Source organism: Galeopterus variegatus, unplaced genomic scaffold, assembly GCF_000696425.1.
Source record: "Galeopterus variegatus unplaced genomic scaffold, G_variegatus-3.0.2 Scaffold3151, whole genome shotgun sequence".
In the NCBI taxonomy this organism is placed as follows: Eukaryota; Metazoa; Chordata; class Mammalia; order Dermoptera; family Cynocephalidae; genus Galeopterus; species Galeopterus variegatus.
Genome location: NW_007729262.1, coordinates 208338 through 224701, shown reverse-complemented (window position 1 = coordinate 224701; position 16364 = coordinate 208338). Strand labels below are relative to the sequence as shown.

The following is a 16364-nucleotide window of genomic DNA, read 5'->3' as shown; positions in this document are numbered from 1 at the left end:
CATGGTTCACCCATATTGTAGCATGTATCAGAATTTCATTCCTTTTTGTGGCTGAATAATATTCCATTTCATATATATATATATATATATATATATTATATATATATTGCATTTTGTTTATCCACTTATCTATTGATGGACACTTGGGTTGTTTCTCAGCATTGTTAAGCTCTTATTCCACTGTTGTTTTCTCGTTTTCATTGTAATGCTGAGAAGTCTGTTGCCACTCTAATTATCATTCTTCTGTAAGCAAAGTCTATTTTTTATGGTTTCTTTTATGATACTTTCCTCTCTTTTATGTTCTGCATTTTTATGTGTATAAGTGTTAATTTTCCCTTTGGTTTTTCATGCTTCAGATTTATGCTTCCTGAATCTTTCATCAATGCTAGAAAATTCTCACCATTACCTCTTCAATGATTTTTCTAATTCCTTGTACTTTAGCCTTTAGATCTGTCTGTCTCTCTCTATCTATCTGTCTATCTCTTCCTCTTCTCTCCCTTTCTCTCACTCTCTCCCCCTCTGTTTCTGGATAGGGGAAGGTCTTAATATCTCTTCCACGTTTTCTATGTCTTAACTTCTCTGTGCTGCAATTCAATTAATCAGTTTTCTCTTCAGTTCTAATTTGCTATTTAACCGATCCATTATGTTTTTAATTTCCACAACTGCAGTGTTGTCATTTCTTTTTTTTTTTTTTTTTTTGTCTTTTGTCTTTTTCCGTGTCCGGCAACGGATCGCAACCCTCAGTGTTGCCCCCGCACCGGACCGAGGACCGGCAACGGGATCGCAACCCTCGGCATCGCTCCTGCGCCTCGCTCAGCCAGTGAGCGGGAACTGGCCTGTATGTGGGATCCGAACCCTCGGGCGGGAGCGCCGCCGTGCTTCCCAAGCGGCGCACTCATCCAGTGCGCCACCGGGCCGGCCCGCAGTGTTGTCATTTCTAAAAAGTGTATTTTAAAAGTGTCTTTCGGTTCTGTCTCTCTAATAGCATTTTATAGATTTCTCATGTTTTTATTGCTTTTTTATCTTTAGCTATAATTATGCATGGATTCATTCAACAAACACTTAGTGGGAGCCTAGTATGTACCAATTACTATGAGCACTGGGAACTGGATAAGACATCATTTATATTGTCAAGGAGGTATAAGTCCAGTGAGAAAAAAACCCAGTGCATAGATTATGACATAATGTGAAAGAACTAGAGATTTGGTCAGGATATTACAGGAAAATTGAGGGGAGAATCTGACCAAGCACCAGGAGACCAGAGAAAACGTCCAGAAGGATGTTAGGCATAGACTAAGTCCCAAAAGATTAGGAGAGCTCAGTCAGGTGGGCAAATGATGTGGGGAGAGACAGCCTGAGCAAAGACAAGGAGGTGAATATATGCATGAAGAGTGCCAAGAATCACCCCGGCGCATGCGGCTGGAGCCTAAAGTTCTGGGGTTGGATGAGATGGGCAGGGGCAGGAGATGGGAAACAGAGGTCTGATCAGGGACCAGGTCATGAAGGACCTCGTAAGCCTGGTGAGGAGCTCAGATAAGGTCAGGTACAAAATGGGGAACTAGAGTAAGGGAGGAGTCGCAGCAGAGTATGTGGCCCACTATAACTGAAAAATTCACCAATGACAAAGAAATGCCAGTGTTAGATGGCGTTGCTGTTGAGTTAGATCACCTAGAATAGGGGCTCCTGTCTGCTCCAGCCAGTAACATAAATGCGTCAACAGACTGGAGAGTACATGTCCTGACTAAAGGCATTCAAACACAGATGAGGGAGAGAGAGAGACCATTTGTAATTAGTGTGTCTAGGAAAATATTGGCCCCAACTGCTGAATTTTCTAGAGCTTATCTTATGGGGTATCTGTGGTATTTCTATGGGTTCCCTAGTCCAGCCTAGTATACATTCCATCTTAAAGTAAATATCAACAGCAAGTTGAGGGAAGAATGCCTTGTGGCCTCTGGAACCCAGCTGAGGTGGGGGTACAGAGTGAAAAAATCCTGAGGGCTTGGCTGTCAGTGGCTCCTGAAAAGTCCATCCACCTTTTCAAAAACTTTGGCCAAGAGCAAGACACCCTGAGGTATGGCCTATGGGTGCCCTTCGGGTGTCTAGGAATTCTTAGAAGATATTAGGCAAGGGAAAATGGCATCATGCCCATTTTGCTTACTTACTAGACAAAACTGCAAACACATTCTCCCACCTAGAGCTTGAAGGCAATCTTAACAAAGGGAGCCAACACTTACTGAGTGTTGACCACAGGCCAGACTCTGTTCTATGATCTTCACATGCGTTACACCATTACATCCTCACGACATTCCAATGAGTTAGCTTTTATTATCCCCACTTTAGAAATGAGAAAACTAGATCACAGAGAGGTTAAGTAACTTGCCCGAGATCACACAAGGACGTGATTCAGCCAGGATCCCAGCCCAAGCAGTCTGGCTCACAGCCCGCACTTTTAATCAATATATTTTGCTGCTTCCTGACAGTTCAAAAATGTTACGGTGGGCACTGCTGCAAAAGGAAAAGTGTGACATCTATGTCACAGCATTCACTGGTCTTCTCTGAACCACTCCAGAAGGCATATCTCCCTGTCTAGAGAAAAGCTTCACCTAAACCCTCTACACTCTGTTGTATGAAACCAGGAAGAGGCAGCCTGACCCTGCTGGATTCTCTGGAGGACGTCACTAGGGAACTTCCTCTCCCACTGCCATCCAGTATATTCTCAAAGCTGGGGTGATGAAGCCATTGATTGGCCTGAGAATATGTAGAGATACAGTGGGCAAAGTGCTGTTGGACTCTTATGTTTGGCTGGTTCTAGAAATACAGCCATTCTGCCTGGCATCCTGGCTCACTAAGCTTGGTAGAGTGACAAAACACCGCGTCTGATGTGGAGTCAGCTTTCCACTTCTCCTCCCTTCACCACAACATGTCAGTCTCAAGCCACTTCTCTCCACTGTCCCCATCTCTGTGACTCCCTCCTCCCTCTGCCCTCTCTACTTTCCCTGCATTGTTCTCCTCTTCCATTTTCCCCCCACTTTCATATCTTTCCCATGGGGGAAAAAAGCTCACTATATCAGCTGACGTGTAGTGGATAAGCAGCAAACTTGGAATCCAATTCCCCAGATTGAAATGTCAACTCTCTACGTTTCATTTCCTTATCTATAAGATGGAGATAATAACATTTTTTGTGGGAGTTCATAAATATTTACTAAATAGCTACAGTGCATTGAGCACTGTGCTAGGCATTGAGGATACATCAGTGAACACTAATAATTATATGCCAACAATTGGGAGAGATGAGAAGAAAAATGATAGAGTGCTATCTCAGCACATGGCATGAGGGTCTGTCCTTTCTGGGGGCGGGAGGTGCTTAGAATTACACCATAAAATAAAGCGTATGAAAAATCATATAGATTTGAAAAGCATAATAATGTATCTTCTGATCTATTTTTCCTCTTTTCTTCATGCCTTTTCTTTCCCTTCTTTTTGTGCGTATGAGTCTGAATGTGCCTCAAGGTCAACTCTAGGTTATCTGGGGTATGGAAATAGAGATGAACCTTAAAGGATTTTTCAAATAAAGTAAACACTTATCCAGCACCTATTGAGTCTCCGTGTCTGCCAAATGCATGTCAGGCACTGAAGATACAGCACAAAAAGACACATCCCAAGCCTCATGTAGCTCACATCTGGGGAGGAGAGAGCTAAACACACAGTACAGTGTGTTAAGTGCTTTGATGGGGAAGGACTGGGGGTGGGGAGCAGAGCAGAGGAAAGGCTCCAAAACAGCCTGGAGTGTCAGAGGAAGATTTACAGTCGACACAGGTCTGAGCTGAGTCCAGAGGACAGGTAGGAGTTACCCAGCTTGCTTGACTTAGGGAGATCCATATCACAGCAAAGTAGCAACATAAAAATAGCCTTGGAGCAATAAAGGACTTTAGAGTAATATAGAGAGAACATTTCAAATAGTCCAAGGACCGGAGCTTCTGCTTCCTCCTAGAAAAGCCACAGAGGGAGAACACAAGATGGCAGTGGTGCAGTGGGATTGCACAAAGCAGGGAGGCTTGAAGCATCAGACAGAAACTGCAAATCATAACAGGAGTGGACGAGAAATGGCACTCGCCCATGGGGGGGCGTGTGAAATGGAGGACAAGGCAGCAATGTGTATCCAAAGCCTTAAAAGTGTTCGCGGTCCTTGACCTAGTAATGCAACCTTTAGAAACTTATCATAAGTGAAGCTTTTCATACAAGAATGTCTATGTCTACAATGGCATTATTTTCAAATGGCGAAGAACTGGAAACAAGCTAAAGTCCAACACTGAGGCCATAGTTAAATGAACTGTGGCACAGTAAAATGGCAGGCATCCAATTACAATCATGCTCTTGAACAGCAGTTAATCATAAGGAAAATGCTCATAATATTAAGTGCAAAAATAGGATGTGAAACTTTATATACAGTATGATTCATATTTTATTAAAATTTATGTATGTATGTATATATGGGCATATATGCAAAGAAAAAAGACTGGAAGGAAAAACATCAAAATGTTAGCAGTGGTAGAATTACAGGCAGTTTTTATTCTTTAAGCTTTTTTCTGTATTACAAATGTATAACAGACATTTTATTCTGAATTTTATTCTAAATAAACAATATCTTTAAAATGTTAACAAAGGCTATCTCTAGGAAATGAGGTCAAAGTTGACTTTTTTTAATTCTTTATGCTTTCCAAAATATTTTTCGAAATTTCATGCTATGACTAGGTATTGCTCTTTAAAGGAAACCAATGAAGAGCCTTTTTTACTAGGAACCCGAATGCTTAGGGAACAAGCTGCTATTTTAAGGGATTAGTGATTAAGTCACCTGCTGGGAACAGGTGTCAGCTTAGCACAGAATGACATGGTGGCTCCCTCCCCTGCCCCCAGGACAAGAGGACCTCCTATTGCCCTTCCACCTTTTCTGCTCTATGCACCTACCTTTGAAAATGAGAAATTGGTGAGTCTTTTGACCTTGATCTGTAATCGGCAGATTTAACTCCATTATGCCCTTTCGCTGTAACCTGGCATTAAAGAGGGTTTGGAGGTAGGGGGGCAAGACTAGTCCATTAAGCTTAGCAGATACTCCCTGGAGTGCTGGGAAAGGATAGTCCACATAAAGGGGATCTTTCTAAAATAAGTACTCAAATCCCTTTGTGTACAGGTCTCTTGTATCTCCTCACCATTCTTCATTTTCTGCACCAAGTTAATTAACAACCATTTTTCAGCAAGCACATCCCTGACAGGTAAATTGTTGGAGCCTGGATCACTTCCTCTATCTTTCCTTCTCCTCTGTGTATTTGTTGGGCTCTATGGAGCTTGAAAAGCATTCTTTTGTTGGACGAGACAGAAGCAACACTGGGACGGTATAGTTCTCCCTTGGTCATTTGCAAACATTGCACTAAATTTCCCAAACAGCAGGCCTATTCCTTCCATGTTCTTCTTGCTCCAAATGTAGCTTTTTAAAAACCTTTTGCTTGTCTTTAGACTTTTTTCCCGCACAAGCTTTGGCTTGTTCTGAGCTTCAGCCTTCCTGACACTCTTCTCATGGTACAACAGGCCTGGGCCAGCCGTTGGTTCCCATCACACCCCATCCTTGTGGGATTATGTTTACCTCACTGCGTAAAAACGTCAAATATATTTTGTTTGTTTCTGATTCTGCACTGTACCATATAGATCTCAAAGCCTATGCACACTGTTTCTAACCTATTTACTGGGTGCTTCTCTGTTTCCTTATTTCTTTTGTGCTATAGTAGTTACCCTCCTTGATACCTAGTTTCATTGTTTTATTGAAATTGGGGACCAATTTCTCCCCACCCTTTCACATTTGGGGTAGAATCTCTCAACTAGGTAGGTGTTTCCTGTCAAACAGGTCTTCCCAGATTCGGTGCAAAGTACTCAGCAATCTGTGCCAGAAGTACTGGTATCAAAAGCCACAATCTAGAAAACCAAAGCCTGCCAGTTAACACCCAGTGTAGCTAAAACTTCAATTTTCATTCCGCATTATTCTTCACAAGTGGCAACCTTCAACGTGGAACATGATGTGCCTGTGACCTCTGCCCACCTCAGCTCTCAGCCCTCCATGTTTTTTATAAGAGCCTCCAACGCCAGTAAAGATGTATGTCAGGGTTCTTCTGCCTCCTCACTTCAAGGGCAAATCTACAGGCCTGAGTATTGATCAGTGGCACTGATAGATCCTGGTGGGTGTTGCCCAAATCCCGCTTGCCTGCGTGCTCTAGCAAGACAACTCACCCTTGTTCACTGCGTCAGGCCACAGTGTTCCCCAGAAGGGAGTTGGTTACCAACTTTGGTGACTCACCTCTTTCTCACTAGGCGGGAACAGCCTTGCTCACGCCCGCCAGTGCCCGCCGAGGCTGGCCATGCTCCCTAACTGCTGATGAGTGTGTGGAGCTGCTGAGCAGAAGCACAAAGCCACTCTCCTCAGCCCGGCCCGGGGAGAGGTGCTTCTTCTCTGCCAGTTCCTTCTGGACCACTGTTTTCCTCTCCAGCCTCTTGAAATTGGCTTCAGCCCACCTCCCCTCTTAGAAAGGCTTTCTTTCCAGCTTCCTGTCTGGCATGTTTCTCCCCCCTGTCTAGGCACCCTCTCCCCTCTGCAGTGTTGGGGGAGCCCCCATCAAGCCTTTCACCCTCCCTGCAAGCAAGGAGAACCAATGATGCTTACAGCCCTCAGGGCTCACTTAGGTGAGAAGCTATACGTGGTGCAGGCTGCAACAATTCCCTCGGGCCTTCAGCCTTCCTGGGTCTAGAGTCCTATGCAGCTCTCCCTACAAAAAGTCCTTGCTCACCAGAGGTTCCCATGAAAGCCTGTTCATAGTTCTTCTAAGAGAACAGCTCTTAAATCAGCTTAATCAGCGTAAATCAGCTGCATCTCACTGTTACTAATAATTAATCAAGTCTAGCAAGTTCACAGGTGTAAATGTTTACAAAGTAGCAAACCCAAACCACACAGGGACGCCTGACACTGCACTGGTCATCATTTTCCTCTCATGCCGTCCCACTAATGCCCATTTGCTGGGTTTCCAGAACCAGACACTCAGTAGGGGGTTTTGAAATGTCTCACCCTTACCTAACCCATGTCCCTCTTGCTTTTCCTTCAAGGGCCTCAAGTCTCACCTCTATAGTCATGGTCTTGTCGATACAGAAGGGACCACGGAGACAATCTCATCAGTTCTGTTTCTTATCTGTAGCAGGCACAAATTTTCACTCACAGACTCAGATGTGGAAAATGTGACTTTATTACATTATAACTGAATTTAGCCTAGTTCTTATATTCTCACTTCTGCATAATCTCGCCAATGCAGAGTAACTCAGTCTCTTTCAGGCTTTTTCTCTCAGGTCCTTTTGGGTTAATATTCAACCAGTTCAGGATTCTCCCTCTGTGTTCCTCCCCCCACCCACAACCTAAGTTCAGGAGGAGCACATGTGAAGTGTGTGTGTTCCAGGTTTTCATTCAAAGAAACAGGGTGTCAGCTGGACCCTGGCTTCTTGCTTGGTCCTCATTGCCAAGCACTGATGTCCACCACTGCTGTCAGCGGTCTTTCAAGTCCTCCAGTCTCCAAGCTCAATGGGCTGCACTCTCCTCCCCTAGGGATGCCAGAATTAGCAAATAAAAATATAGGATTTCCAGTTAAATTTGAATTCCAGGTAAATGATGAATGACTTTTTATCTAACCAACCACCAGCCCGCTCTCAGTACTTTCTCAGAGAAGTAACAGGTCTCCCCCCATGGAGGCAGGTCCTGACACAGCTTACCCTTCCTGCTATGCGGGTGAAAGAAAAAGCCAGAAAGTCACACCCGTGTGTGTGACATTCGAACACACCGTAACCTCTTCCTCTAGGAAGCAGAGGCCCAGTCTACAGCTGGAATCCAGTCCAGTTGAAAGTCTCTCATCATATTTAATGGGTAACAGTTTGGAATGATAACAAAGTTCTGGAAACGGATAGTGGTGATGTTTGCAAAACCATTTGCTACTGAATTGTACACTTAAAGTGGTTAAAATGGTAAATTCTATGTTGTGTATATTTTATCACAATTTTTTAAAAGTCCCTCTTCATGAAGGGAAGGGAGACAGTGAGTGGACAAAGATTGCCTTCCCAGATTGTGGATTAAAAGGTAGGGGTGTTTGAAGCGTACATTTGGGGGCTGTCCAGTTATTCTTAGTTCTATTGGCCAGGACGCGTTCGCTCCTCCGCCCTCCAGCATCGCCTTCCTGGGCGCTTTGGCTTCCTCCTCAGGCTGGAGGCAAGATGCCTGCAGCTGGTCTGGCCTCACAACTGTGTGCAGCAACAGCTGTAGAAGGAGAAAGTCAGCTGCTGCCAGGAGCTCTCTGAGAAATTAAAGTCCCTCCCCAGAAGTGAACCTGTCCTCACACCTCATTAGCTCAGATTAGATCACATGCCCATTCATTACCCAATCCTTGACAAAGGGGATGAGCATCTCATTGGACCAATCAGGCCCAGCCCTGGAATTGAGGGGGGCCAGCTTCCCCTGAAGCATTGGCTATGGGGGAGAGATGGAGGAGAGATGGATGCTCACATAAAAGTGGTCTGCTGGGAAGGAGGAATGGAGAAATGGATGCACTGGGGAGACCATCCCAGCACCCAGTGCATGCAGGCGAGAGCAGAATTGCACTTGCATTGTCTGGTGCTTATTTGGGTGTTCCCAAGGCCCCTCAAGAGCAGAGAAAAAGAAAGAGGGATGGAGAGAAGCTGAGAGGCAGAATCCAAATACTCTGTAACATGACATCACCTGTGACCATCTGCCACAAACATACACAAGTAAAAGTCTTGAGTAAATTCTACTCAACCAATTGGTGTAAGCTGTGCATGGCTGAATCCTCAGGGATCTAGGCTCTGCTCATCGTACCCCATCCCTACCCCAGCCACCATGGAGCCTGTTTTGTTCAGGGGTCCTGGTGGTCCCTGAGGACACTCCCTGCAGGAGTGATGCCTTGTGTGTCCTCCAATAAGAGCACTGTTAGGCCAATATGGCTAGTAAAGGAAGTCCTTTTTAACTCTAATAGCATAGCCTGCAATTGGATTGATTGGACATTCACTAAACATTTGGAATGAAGCAAGAAACAAAATTATATGGATTTGGGAGAGACTTAAAATGAATGTAGGACACCAAAATGTTGTGACCCACTTAGAAACAGTAAAATAAACTGGATAATGAAAGTAGAATTTGGTATATAGTGTTCCTTCAGGTCTGGGGACCCACAAGGAAAGAATTTTTTATAAGAAGTCCTGAAAAGCCAGATAAAATTGTACAAGTGCATCTAATCCAACAAGGATTCTTTCTAAAATAAGAAGTAAAAAACGTGGCTTCCCTAGGGGAAGGATGGAACCTTTCTAATAATATTTGAGTTTAAGTTCACAGGTGCAGAAATTGAAGCGGATCTGGAAAAGGTAGCTAAAATTGCCATGCTGTGCAACAAACAAAACAGATGTGAGGTGACATTTGTCTGAGGGACTTTGGGCCCTACCTCCCTCCAGCAAATATGCCACATGTCGTTTGAGTAGACTTTTTTAATGTTTAAAATTCCATCATTTTTAGAGTGTTTCTATGACATGGTGATGTGCACTTATCTGTGTTTGGAGAAGTGTGTTATTTATTCAACATTTTCTAATCACTTACTTTGTACCAGGAACTGCCTTGATATGTGTGTAAGTATGGTATTATAAATATTTAAAGAACCATCTGAAGCAAGAATATGTTTTTCCACCCACACACTCTTTAAATATGTTCATACCAATGCATTGTGATTAGTTTTACCTTCTTGTTTCTTTAATTGTTTCCCAAAAAATTGGACATCAAATTCCTTCCAAATTAATTTCAAGGTTTGCAGCAAAATTATAGCTTTTACAGACATCAAAGCAGTAGCTCAGAGCAACTGTAAACTGATAAGCAAATAAACAAAACTAGGAAAAGAATATGGCCATTTTTAATCAAGTGTTCTTGTTCATTATTAAAGAAGATAAATAATATAAATTCTCATAAGTCATTTTTACTTATGAAAAACATGATTGTGATAATCTTTAGTTCTGTCTATTGATCAGTTTGATAAGCAGGTGTTTTATTATTATATTACTCGTATTAATAATGTCTTTGCAAACAATGTAAGCCTATTTCCCTGTGCTATCTGTTCTGTACTTAGAAATTTGCCAAGTTTTATTGGGCCTTGTAATCTTTCATCAGTTGAATTTTTCATCTTCAAGTTTAATCAATTTGAATTATTTATGGCTATAATTGTGTTCAGTAAGACAGTGATTGAAGTTAAGATTTTGGAAAGCTGGCCATAAATTGAGCAACATTAGTTTGAAATGGAACTATTGCATCACGAATTTCATTGTTCAGCTGTATGAATAGTACTAGTAGAAATTATCCACGGTGGGCGTAATCATTTTTATTTAATTATGTTTATCTTTATCGATACACAATGGCCACTCCTCTTTAAATATAATGCGCTTATAAAAAATTCCATTCTCTGGATGGCTGTGGGTGCAACTGTAACATCTTTATGCTATGTCAAACCAAGAAAAAATAGCACGGAGTATTTAATTCATGAAGTTTGGGTGGATAATTGCAACCAAAATAAAATTGTGCTTATTGGGTGGTTGTTGCTCATAATATCTATACTGCTTTATCTACATCTTTAAACGTAGCTCTAGGACTGTAGCAGTGGTGTCCGGGTGTGCAGTCTGGCAGGAATTGGAACACCTGGAGGAAGAGTCCCAACCTTCGCACCTTTGGAGGAAAGAAAATTGTAATCTGGTGGAGGCTATGGTTGGATTACTTAAGGATTTTGTTTTACTCTTATTTTGGCATGTGGTTAGTGAGCGATGAAAGGGAATCAAGGAAGATCTATTGGATATAAAAGTTCTGCACACTTTCCACCACACACTCCCTTGGCTGTGTGTGACCAGGAATTCAGTCCAGGTCACAGGCAACATGAATTGGAGGTGCATTGTTCCTACCTGCCCATTCCCAAGGATCCTAGACCCTATTTGACCTCTACATTGTACATACCCCTCCTGCCCTCTACAGCATGTCTCAAATTACCCTCATCTGTCCCACTCCTCTGATTATTCCTAATTCAATTGGAAAGTTAACCTTTCTCAGGATTTGTTTGGCACTGGGGTACAGTAGAAAGAGTACAGACTTTGGCTTTTTGTCATCAAAGCCACCTGGATTTGGATTCCAGTTCATCCCACTTAATCTTGGGCAAATTACCTTACTTCTTAATGTCCTCACTGACAAAATGGGAATAATAATAATGCTAATGTGTGGGGATAAAAGTATATCACCAGCCTGTGCTATAAAGGAGACCCCATGCTCCAGCAGCACTGGCAGTCTGCCCACCCCTGTTATCATGCTCCTCTGTCACCACACTGAAACAGGGAGACTTTTCTCAGTGTGTTGCTTGTCTCTTAAGTTTGCTTATGGTGATTTTTGATAATTTGATTTTTTAAATACAAAAAAATGAAACCAGAAAAAAATAAGATAAATATATAATGAACTTCAGAATGAGGAGGTCTTTTTAAGGCATAAAAACATTGGAAGAAACAAACAGGAAATTACTTTTATATAATCCCTGCCCTAATAAAGCTTATATTCTAACTATTCTCATTTGTCTATTGATCCAGATAAACTTTAGAATAATTTTGCTATCATCTCCCCTAAAAATCCCATTAATAACTTGACTGGGATCATGTTGAACTTAAGAGGCAAGGTGTTCCAAATTGACACTGAGGTCCTTGTCAGGAAAGCAAAAAATTTTTCCAGAAACCCCTGGCAAATTTCTGCTTACCTAGCATTGCCCAAAATTGTCACATACATGACTACCCTTCCCTGCAAAGAAGGCTGCAAGATGATGTCTAACTTCCAGCCTCTAGATGGAGGTGGGAGAAGGGAGAGGAGAGTGGATGTTGAGTGAGCCCACCTGCAGGGTCTGCCACAAAGTCTCCATGGAAGAGGGGCCAGAGGCAGGAGCGGTTTCTGTGAGCACCCTTGCAAGACTGGTCACAAGGAGTGTTGCTGTGAGATCCAGGAAACACAGTGCACTTTGCTGAGCAGGCCTCTCTCTGCCCTTCTTCGCTGCAAGCAGCCAAGCAGCTTCGAAACTCTGAGGACTTGGAGCAACCACTAGGGAGAGTGTCTGCCTTGCAGATCAAAAACTCTGGCGCAGCCAACAGAGCAGTGGTCTTGTGAGGGGCCTCTCTCAAATGCCTGTAGGTATTGCATCTTAGGAAAAAAGCTATTGGTTGCCTACCCAACAGCCATGTCCCCTTCTTCATAGCCAATGGAACCACAGTTTTGCCCGGGCAGCCATGTTCCCAGCATGCGTGGATGATCATGTTTCGTCAAAGGCCTTCTTGGCAGTAGCAGTTCCCTTTGGCCAGTGACTGCTCTAGAGGTGGGCAACAGCTTTGGCTGATGAGATGTAAGGGGAAGTCTGCAGTGGGTAGGAGGGTTCTAGAAAAAAAAATTTATCTTGCCTGATAAAAAGACACAGCCTGTGAGAAGAAAGTCCTTTGTTCCTGCCTCGTTTTCCTGACTTGGACATGTTTATGTGCAGATACTGTGCTTGGAGCTCTGGCTCTTCCAATCTGCAACCACAAGCCAGCCTGTGAGAAGAAAGTCCTTTGTTCCTGCCTCGTTTTCCTGACTTGGACATGTTTATGTTCAGATACTGTGCTTGGAGCTCTGGCTCTTCCAATCTGCAACCACAAGGCAATAGCCTAAGGACAGAAAGCAATTTTCCCAGGTTAGTAGAGTGGAAACAGAAGGAACCTAAGTCTTTGATGATCACACCTGAAACTGCCTACCTCTGGACTAATAATGGAAGACAATTAAATGCCTTTATTATTTAAACCACTGTTGGTGGGTTGTTTTATTACTTGTAACTGAAAGCATTTCTAACTGATGCAGCACTAAAAAAAGAGATCACAGCAGAGCAATGTGAGTTGGTTTATTCTTGAGTAATGATCTGGGAAAAAGAAGATGCCAATAGAAACTAACAAACTAGCAAACTCTAGGTATTAATACAAATGTGAACTCTTCCATACCCACAGGCAGTGAGGCCTACAGACAGTCAAGCTATACCTATAAAGTAATTTGAGAACAAGTGATATTTTCATGCAATACATTCTTACTTTTCAGGAAAATAGTGTATTTCTTCATTGTTTAAATCTTGTATGTACCTAAGTTTTCTATTTTTTGTCATACATGTCCCACTATTTCATGTTAGGTTTATTCCTAGGTATCTTATGTTTGGGGCTGTTGTCTCTCCCAAGTTGTCAGGGTTCCCTAGGGATTCCGCCCTCTTCTTACCCCACAATTGCCCTAAATGACACTGCCTCTTTCACCCCTCTCCTAATTCCTGCTGCAAACTGCTTCTTCTCCATTCTGAGCAAACACACTTAACCTCCTAGGTTCATAGACATTTGCTTAGACTATTTTTTGGAGGTCATCCAACCCTTATTGACAAGAAAAGGTAACATTTGGAATCCAGTCAGCTGAGGTTAAAACATGTCATGTCAGCAATTGCTAAACAACAGTACATCAGATTAGGTCAAGAATTTGTGAAATGTTTGTGCCGAGTGAAATGTCAAAGCACAAAGTGTGTGAAAGAAAAAAATCTCTGTGCCAGTCAAAATGTCATTCTGTCCTGCAGCAAGTAATTTATTCCTTTCTGTCTTTATCACTGTTCTTGTTTCACACATATTAATGTTGCCTCTAAATAATTGAAATTAATAGTGGCATTATCGGTGGTTTAGGGTAAAAACTAAAGAGCTAAATTAGAGTCACTCAGTCAATTTGGGCTCATTCTGAAAATGGAAGTTGTTAACCCAACCTTAAAAATAACTCCTTACCTGATTATCCAAAGCATTTACACTGTGGCTGTTATTTGTTCTGTTAATTTTTTTGTAATATGCATAAAGAAGGCAGAGAAGAAGATAGTAGAGAATGAACACTTTTTAAAATGCTGTATCTGAAGAATTGTAAACAAGATAGAAATGCTATAGATGCGATTACTAGATCCAGGTAGCCCTCAACAAACGGAATGCCAGTTGCTTGTTGAGTTGATTATGAAGCAAAATTCCATGATGTTTGTCCCCATTTTCCCACTGATTTTAATTTCTAAATTGGCAGAGCTTTCTAGAATATGGCTCTTTTCCATGCTGTTTGCTTTCTCTGAGAACAGATTTCTGTTGTACAGTCATGGCCAAGCAGTAGGGAACGGGTCCTGCTCTTAATGCTACAGCTGCCTGGTTAATAAACCAAAATGCTTCTCTGTAGGCATCAAGGCCAGGACTAGGGTGAAGCTAGTGGGTGCCTTGAGCACAACACTGAAGGGGGCACTCACTCTCAGGGGCCAGCCTTACACCTATGCAGCCCTGAGAACACACGCCTCCCTCGGCATCGTGCCCTATTCACCTCGCTTGCCTCCCCTAGCCCTGGCCCTGGCAGGCATTACTGCTACCCTTGGAATTGAAGAAAGATGTTTGGAAGTAAAGAGGTACTCTGTGAATCTTCTGGCAATGAAAACTGGGCTCCTACCCAATTATATTGATTTCACATTCAGAAATTTTATAATAGAAGTTTGAAGAGTAATAAGAAGCATGTATTGCTAGAATGAGAAAAACTTCTCAAAAATGGCTCAGAATGGGCTCACAATGATATTAAAGGACCATGTGGTCCATCATGTTCCAGAGTTCAAGCCTCAGATTTTCAGGTTTGGAGCCTGACTTTCCTGCACAAACAGATGGTCAGACTGAGAAAAATTAAACAAGAGGATTACAAATTATCCAGACTCCCAATTTAGTAACTTAGAATTATAGATATTTTCCAGTGGCAATACCCTCGTGTTCAGCCTTGAAGACACCCCTCCTTAGAGTCTGGGTATGTGGGATAAAATATTAGTCCTCAGACAGCTGCAGGTGAGCATGGAGAGCAAGGGGGGGGTCGATGGCAGGGAAAAGTCCTGTCTTGCCCCATAATATTCCTTTCTGTGTGTCCATGCATTTGACAAATATGAATTGTGTACCTACCAAGTGCTCAGTAAACCTTGTCAGGTTTGCCTTCAAAAGAATCCTGATTCTAGTACTTCCCACCACCTGCACAGTAATTCATCTAGTTCAGGCACCACCTTCTCACACCTGGAGTACTGGAACAGACCCCTGACTGGTCTCCCTGTTTCCACACTTGCCCCTACAGTCCGTCGTCCTTCAGGCAGCAGTCAGGCTGCTAAAATGTAAGTTACTCTAAAACATAAGTCAAATCATGGTGTACCTGTGTTAGAAACCCTCCCTTGGCCTGTTAGAAAAAAATCCCAAATCCCTTTCTTTGGCTGCAAGGCCTACATGATCTCTAGCTCTCCTTCTGTCTCATCTCATTTCCCACCACTACCCACCTCACCATGCTACTCTGCCCACAGAGGTTTTCATCCTGCTCCTGGGACACCCCAAGCACGCTTTTGCCTCAGGACCTCTGCACGTATTCCTCCTGCTTGAATAATTTATTCCTGGATATCACCTTGGCTCCCTATGTGCTTAAATATCTATGCTGAAATGTCATCTTACCTCAGAAGCTTCTATGACCACCTTATCTAAAACAGCAGCCTTCTATCACTTTGTCATTTTCTAGTATATTTTTCTTTAACCATCCGACATGTTTTCTGTCCTCCTCTCCTCCCTCTCTCCAAGTAGAAGGTAAGCTCTATGAGATTTTACCTGTTTTTCTTCATTGCTATCTCCCTAGCACCTAGAATACTGCCTGGAACATGGTAGATGCTCCAAATATATTAGTTGAATTGATAGTGAATACATGCAGGTTATGCATTAACTCCAGTCACTACAGGAGAATATTCTCTGGTGACCTAGGACTTTTACCTGGCCTGGATGAAATAGCCTTTTTGGGACTCTCTCCCTTTGCTTTCTGAAGGATTAGATGAGGTATGTGAGAGAAACAGAGGGATCAAAGTGAAACCAAGATTTTTAGCATGTGAAGATGAAAGAATAGACTTCTGTCTGCCAGGAAGAACTATGGGAGGAGTATATTTGGGTTTTGGGGGCTGAAAATCAACAGTTCATTTTTGGACGTAAGTTTAAGATGCCTACTATATATGCAGGTGGAGATGTCGAGCAGGTAGTTGGATGTAAGAATCTGTAGTTCAAGGGAGACATCCAGGCAGGGCATATAAATTCGGCAACATATAGAAGGTATTTAAAATCATGGAACTTCATGTGATCACCTGGGGGTGAATGTAGACACAGAAACAACCTCAACTTTTTTTTTTTTTTTGAAGCTCTTACAA

The 16364-nt window shown here is 42.6% G+C and overlaps 1 long non-coding RNA gene across 1 annotated transcript; it reads right to left on the bottom strand.

Annotated features, from left to right (window-relative positions):
- Nucleotides 1-7262: 7262 nt before the first annotated feature.
- Nucleotides 7263-12551, bottom strand: LOC103599917. The gene is made up of 2 exons (XR_551340.1): nt 11988-12551; nt 7263-7629 (listed from the first exon to the last, which is right to left on the bottom strand). It is a non-coding gene; the product is annotated as an uncharacterized LOC103599917 (long non-coding RNA).
- Between the last annotated feature and the right edge of the window lie 3813 nt (nt 12552-16364).